General features: G+C 40.4%; 1 pseudogene; it reads left to right on the forward strand.

Moving 5' to 3' along the window:
- Positions 1-5,818: 5,818 nt before the first annotated feature.
- Positions 5,819-6,548, forward strand: LOC119507387 (annotated as a pseudogene).
- The last annotated feature ends 1,099 nt before the right edge of the window (positions 6,549-7,647 follow it).

Raw genomic sequence — 7,647 nt, forward strand, 5'->3', positions numbered from 1 at the left:
TTGATGGACATTTGGGCTGTTTCTGTCTCTTAGCTATTGTGAATAATGCCACAATAAACGACAGTTTACAAATGTCCATTTGTGTCTTAACTTTCAATTCCTCTGAGTATATACCTAGCAATAGAATAGCTGGGTCTTATGGCAAATCTATACTTAGCTTCCAGAGGAACTGCCACACTGTCTTCCAGAGTGGTTGCACCATTTTACATTCCCACCAACAGTGAATAAGTGTGCCTCTTTCCCCACATCCTCTCCAGCACTTACAATTGTCTGCTTGTTTCACAATGGCCATTCTGGTAAGTGTGAGATGATATCTCATTGTGGTTTTGAGCCGCATTTCCCTATAGCCAGTGGAGTTGAGCATTTTTTCATATGCTTTTGAGCCATTTGTATTTTGTCTTCAGAAAAGTGTCTGTCCATGTCTTTTGCCCATTTTTTAATTGGGTTGTTTGTCTTTCTGTTGTTGAGCTTTAGGATCATTATATATTCAGAATATTAAACCCTTATCTGATATGTGGTTTCCAAATATTGTCTCCCATTGTGTAGGCTGCCTTTTTACCTCTCTGACAAAGTCCTTTGATGTACAAAAGTGTTTAATTTTGAGGAGATCCCATTTGTCTATTTGTTCTTTGGTTGCTCTTGCTTTGGGTGTGAGGTCTAGGAAACCACCTGTTACCACAAGATCTTTAAGAAATTGCCCTACAATTTCTTCTAAGAGTCTTATGATCTTAGCGCTAGTGTTTAGGTCTTTGATGATCCATTTCAAGTTAATTTTTGTGTAAGGTGTGAGATAGGGGTCTTCTTTCATTCTTTTGGAAATAAATAACATCCAGTTCTCCAAACACCATGTATTCAAGAGGCTGCTCTGTCCCAGTTGCTTCGGCTTGACTGTGAGAGTCTATTTCTGAACACTCAATTCTATTCCACTGGTCAGTGGATATATCTATATGCTGGTATCATGCTGTTTTGAGCACTGTAGCTTTGTAATATGCTTCAAAGTCAGGTAGTGTGAGACCTCCCACTTCATTCCTCTTTCTCAAAATATTTTTGGCTATTCAGGGCACCTTGCCCTTCCAAGTAAATTTTGTTGTTGGCTTTTCTATTTCTGCAAATAAGTTTTTCAGTATGTTTTTGGTTTTTCTATTTCTGCAAATAAGTTTTTCAGTAGTTTTTCATTTTTTAGGTCCTGTATGATTTCTTTTAGCAGTTTCTTGTAGTTTTCTTTGCATAGGTCTTTTGTGGCCTTTGTTAAGTTTATTCCTAAATACTTGATTCTTTTCATTGCTATTAAAAATGGAATTTTTTTCTTGATTCTTCATCTTGTTGTATATTACTTGTGTATAAGAACACTACAGATTTTTGTGTGTTGATCTTGTAGCCTGCCAGTTTGCTATATTCATTGATTAGTTCTAATAGCTTTACTGTTGATTTTTGTGGATTTTCTACATATAGAATCATGTCATCTGCAAAGAGTGAAAGTTTAACTTCTTACTCTCCAATTTGGATGCCTTTTATTTCTTTTTCTTGCCTAACTGCTCTAGCTAGGACTTCCAGCAAAATGTTGAATAACAATGGTGACAGTGGGCATCCCTGTCTTGTTCCTGATCTTAGAGGAAAAGCTTTCAGTCTCTCCCCATTGAGTACGATGTTAGCTATGGGTTTTTCATATATTGCCTTTATCATATTGAGAAAATTCCCTTCTATTCCTCTTTTGAAGTGTTTTCATCAAGAAAGGATGTTGAATTTTGTTAAATGCCTTTTCTGTATCAATTGAGATGATCATGTATTTCTTCTGCTTTGATTGATTGATGTGGTGTATTACATTAGTTGATTTTCTAATGGAAGTTTGTTGAACCAGACTTGCCTACCTGGAATAAACCCCACCTGGTCGTGGTGGATAATTCTTTTAATGTGCTACTGGATTCAATTTGTGAGTATTTCATTGAGGATTTTTGCACTATATTCATTAAAGAGATTAGTCTATAATTTTCCTTTTTTGTAGTATCTTTGTCTGATTTTTGTATTAGGGTGATGTTAGCTTCATAGAATGAGTGGGTAGCTTTCCCTCCTTTTCAATTTTTTTGAAGAGTTTGAGCAGGATTGGTACTAATTCTTTCTTGAATGCTTGGTAGAATTCACATGTGAAGCCATCTGGTCCTGGGCTTTTCTTTTTTGGGAGCTTTTTGATGACCGACTCAATCTCTTTACTTGAGTTTGGTTTGTTGAGGTTGTCTATTTCTTCTAGAGTCATTGATGGTTGTTTATGGTTTTCTAGGAAGTTGTCCATTTTGTTTAAGTTGTCTAGTTTATTAGCATATAATTGCTCATACTATCTTCTCATTATCTCCTTTATTTCTGCAGGGTCAGTAGTTATGTTTCCTTTCCCATTTCTGATTGCATTTATTTGCATCCTCTCTCTCTCTCTCTCTCTTTGTTAGTGTAGCTAGGGGTCCATCAATTTTGTTGAGTTTCTCAAAGAACCATCTTCTGGTTTTGTGGATTCTCTCTATTGTTTCCCTGTTCCCAATTTCATTTATTTCTGCTGTAATCTTTGTTGTTTCTTTCCTTCTGTTTGCTTTGGGGTTAGTTTGCTGTTCTTTCTCTAGTTCCTCCAGGTGAACAGTTAATTCCTCAATCTTTGCTCTCTCTTCTCTTTTAATATAGGCATTTAGGGCAATAAATTTCCTTCTCAGTGCCACCTTTGCTGTATCTCATAAGTTTTGATATGTTGTGCTTTCATTGTCATTTGCATCAAGGTATTTACTAATTTTTCTTGTAATTTCTTCCTTTACCCACTGGTTTTCTAAGAGTGCACTGTTTAGCCTCCATATGTTGTGAATTTTACAATCTTCTGCTGTTATTTAATTCCAACTTCATTCCATTATTATCTGAGAAAGTGTTTTTTATAATATCAATATTTTTAAATTTGTTGAGACTTGCTTTGTGACCCAACATGTGGTCTATCCTAGAGAATGTTCCATAAGCACTTGAGAAAAATGTGTATCCTGCTTTTGTGGGATGTAGTGTTCTATAAATGTCTTTCAAGTCTGGTTCATTCATCATACAATTCAACATCTCTGTTTCCCTACTGATCCTCTGTCTAAATGTTCTAGCCATTGATGAGACTGGTGTATTGAAATCTCCAAGCATTTTTGTTGAGGAATCAACTTCTCCTTTCAGTGTTCCCAGTGTTTGCCTCATGACTTTTGGGGCACTCTGGCTTGGTTCATAAATATTTATGACTTTTATGTTTTCTTGATGAATTGACCCTTTAAAAAAATATAGTGTCCTCCTTTGTCTCTTTTAATTGTTTTATTTTTGAAGTCTAATTTGTCTGATGTTAATATACCTACTCCCTCTTTTTTTCTGTTTGCTGTTTGCAAGAAATATCTTTTTCCAACCTTTCACTTTCAGCCTATTTTTGTCCTTGTGTCTAAAGTGAGTTTCTTATAGACAGCATATATATGAGAACTGTTTTTTAATCCATTCTGCCAAGTCTGTATCTTTTTATTGGGGAGTTTAATCCATTAACATTTATTGTTATTACTGTAAGGGCAGTACTTTCTTCAGCCATTTGTCTTTTGGATTTTATTGTGTCATGTTTTATTTTTTCCTCTCTCTCCTTTTACCCTTATGGATAATCTTCATTTCTACTCTCTTCTCCAAACCTCTCTCTCCTGTCTTTTCCTATCAGCTTGTAGCTCTCCCTTTAGTATTTTTTGTAGTGCCAGTCACTTATTCACAAATGGTCTGTGTCTGTTTGTCCAAAAATATTTTAATCTCCCCCTCATTTTTGAAGGACTGTTTTGCTGGATATAGAATTCTTGGTTGGCAGTTCTTCTCTTTCAGTATCTTAAATATATGATACCAGTCTCTTCTTGCCTCTGTGGTTTTGGTGGAGAAATCTGTACATTGTCTTATCAAGCTTCCCTTGTATGTGATGGATTGCTTTTCTCTTGCTACTTTCAGAATTCTCTCTTTGTCTTTGACATTGGACAATCTGATCAGTAAGTGTCTTGGAGTAGGTCTACTGGGATCTAGTCTGTTTGGGATATGCTGTACTTCTTGAATCTGCAATTTTCTGTCTTTCATGAGTTGGGAAATTTTCAGTGAATATTTCTTCTATTATTCTTCCTGCCCCCTTTCCTCTCTCTTCTCCCTCTGGGACACCCATAACACATATATTTGTGCATTTCATGTTGTTACTCAGCTCTCTAGGACCCTGCTTGTATTTTTCCATTCTTTTCACCATCTGTTCTTTTGCGTGTTTGAATTCAAATGTCTTGTCTTCCAATTCATTGATTATTTCTTCTGCCTGTTGAAATCTTCTATTGTATCCCTCCATTGTCTTTTTCATCTCCTCCATTATGCCCTTCATTCCCAAAGGTTCTGCCATTTGTTTTTTCAAGTTTATGAATTCTTCTTTATGGTCATCCATTGTCTTCCTTAGATCCTTCATCTCTTTTGCCATATCTTCCCTAATTTCATTGACTTGATTTTTGAATTGCTTTAGGAGATTTGTTTGAACATTTTTAGATAATTCTCCCTTCAGTTCATTGAATTGATTTAGCATTAGTTGCCTCAACTCCTGTCTCTCGGTGGAACTATTAATTTGTTCCTTTGTCTGGTCCATATTTTCATGTTTCCTAGTATGTCTCATTATCTTAAGCTGTCTAAGCATCTGACTTTCTTGATTAGTTTATTCTGGAGCTTGTTTTCACTCTTTTACTTAGGGTTTTCTTGTTGGTTGGCTTTGTTCTCTAAGCTTTGGTGTTCAGTTCAGCTTATTCCAATATTCTAACTTAGGTTCTACTTAGTTGATCAGAGTTTTTCACCTCTTGTTTTTCTGTTTCTTGCCCTGCTTCTATGTAGCCTTTTTGTGTGAGGGTCTCCTCAGATATGGTCAACCCCAGTCAGGTTTTCCCAGTCCAGAGAGGCCCAGGACTAAGGAGGAGGTTATGGAGTTTCCTTGAGAATTAGACCCTCCTGTGAGGCCTTTAGATTCTGTGCTTTTCCTCTCCTGTCTAGTAGGTGGCACTTGCCAGCCTGCAGCTCCCCCACCAGTGTAAGGAGGTGTGGTGCTTTTAGTTCTCCTGGTGACCCTGACCCCATCAGGGGTGTAGCTGACTGAAGTTGGTTTCTGAATTCCAGTCCCTGGAGTCTGAGTTCCCAGAAGGAGGGCTGCCACTTGAGCTGGACCTCGCCCCCCTTTTCTTGGGAGAAGTTATGGCCTTCAGTGAAATGTCTCCCCCACTAGATTTATTGTTTTATCTCTCAGAGCTATTTTAGCTGTGCTCTTGCCTGGCCCAAATTGCAAGTCTTTGAGGCTTTCTGTAATGGACTACTTAGAATAGTTATTAAAAAGAGAGAGAGAAAAAGATTAAAACACAGAAAAAAGAAAAAGAAAGGCACAGTACAGAAATGTTTTTCATTTTAATGAGGTCCCATTAACCTATTCTTTTCATTTGTTCCCTGTGCTTTAGGTGTAAAGTCTAAGAAACCGTTGGCTAATACAAGGTACTGAAGATGCTTCCCTACAATTACTGCCAGGAGTTTGATAGTTCTGGCTCTTATAATTAGGTCATTGATCCATTTTAAGTTGACTTTTGTATAAGGTGTGACATAGGTTCTCTTCCTCCTCCTTCTTTTCCTTCTCCTTCTTCTCCTCCTTCTCCTCCTCCTCCTCCTCCTTCTTCTTTTGCAAATGGAGATTGAGTTTTCCCAGCACCATTTGCTGAAGAGATTATTCTTTCCCAATTGAGTGGTCTTTTTCCCCTCATCAAAGAACAGTAGGTCGAGCGGGGCCCAGGCTCAGCCACCGCCACTGCTGCTGCCGAGGCCGAGCTCCACCGCCGCCAAGCACCATGGGGGACGCCGGGAGCGAGCGCAGCAAAGCATCCAGCCTGCCGCCTCGCTGTCCCTGCGGCTTCTGGGGGTCCAGCAAGACTATGAATCTCTGTTCGAAATGCTTTGCTGATTTTCAAAAGAAACAACCAGATGATGATTCTGCTCCAAGTACAAGTGACAGCCAATCAGATTTGCTTTCTGAAGAGACCACCAGTGACAACAATAATACCTTTATAACCACACCAACTCTTAGTCCCAGCCAGCAGCCACTTCTGACAGAACTGAATGTAACTTCGCTGAGTAAAGAGGAATGTGGGCCATGCACAGACACAGCTCATGTCTCGTTAATCACACCAACCCAAAGATCCTGTGGTACAGATTCACAGTCTGAGAATGAGGCCTCACCAGTGAAATGACCACGACTACTGGAGACTACCGAACGGTCTGAGGAAACCAATCGATTTAAACAGAGGAGTCGACGTCGGTGCTACCAGTGCCAAACCAAACTGGAGCTCCTGCAGCAGGAACTGGGATCATGTCACTGCGGTTATGTGTTCTGTATGTTACACTGCCTCCCTGAGCAGCATGACTGTACATTTGACCACATAGGCCACGGCCAAGAGGAAGCCATCATGAAAATGGTGCAACTGGACCAGAAAGTGGGGCGCTCCTGCCAGCACATTGAGGAGGGGTGCTCCTGAAGGCCAGGTGTGGCCGCCACATGACGCTATTCTTAGTTCACTAATGTTAGCCTTATTTAGGACAAAGTCAGCCAGACACCTTGTACTGGGCACACGTCAGACTACAGCCAGTCCATTTCCTTTCTTTAGCCAGCCATCCTGGTACTGTAGTTTAGGGGTTGATGGTGGTTGAAATTGATTTCTGGCTGGTTATTAAGGTGCCTGCTAGCCATTGTATAAAATTAAAACATGAAGAATATTTTTTTGAGCATGGCTAGTGGATTTAAAACAACACATACCTGTCACTGCTGGAGTCAAACTTATAAAAAGCCTTAAGCGGATGGTGTTCCAGAAGGAGACTCTGAGTTAATGGAGGAGTGGAAGCTGGTGTTAGTTCCCAAGATGCACTTGGCTTTGCCAGAAACTCTGTTTAATGTTCAGCCTTTCACCTCTTCACTTATCCTTAGTCCCAGTAGCCAGGATACCTGATGGCCACGTGTGCCTTGGCCACAGGAGACTGTTGAGATTGGCCATGGGGCTGGGCTGGGGTGGTGGCCTCACTCTGCCACAGAGCTGGAAACGGGGTGGAGTGGGAGGGAAGATTCTGATGAAAATTTTTTATCTGACTTGCTATGAAAAAACTCTCTCATCACGCCAGAAGAGAAACAATAACCTCACTTCGAAAATTAGCTGCACTCAAGACTAGTCCACGAATGAGACCCACCTTTTCTACACAGGATCCGTGATCCGTGACCATGAGAAGCGACCAGGAGCACACCCTGACCCCACGGGCTCGGTTTGCCATTTTCCACGTGCAGGGATCTGGCAGTTGATCAGATAAGGCTAATTGCAGCACAACGGCTGCAGCTGGGGTCTACACACTGGCCTCTGCAGCTAGATTTGTATATTGGGAATTTTTTAACAAGACGTTTCATAGGCCACAGGAATCAGAAGTACTGGGGAGCAAGTGGGGAAGCTGCTGCCACAGATTCTGCCCTTTCCAGCCGGAGCCTGCTCAGCCCTTCCCAGGGGCCTGGAGGATGATGCTGTGGCTTCCACCTCATGCAACTGTGCAGCCCTTAGTTCAGGGACAGCTCGCCCACAGCTGTCACAGCAAGTT

This window comes from Choloepus didactylus, chromosome 12, assembly GCF_015220235.1.
Source record: "Choloepus didactylus isolate mChoDid1 chromosome 12, mChoDid1.pri, whole genome shotgun sequence".
NCBI classification, from domain to species: domain Eukaryota; kingdom Metazoa; phylum Chordata; class Mammalia; order Pilosa; family Megalonychidae; genus Choloepus; species Choloepus didactylus.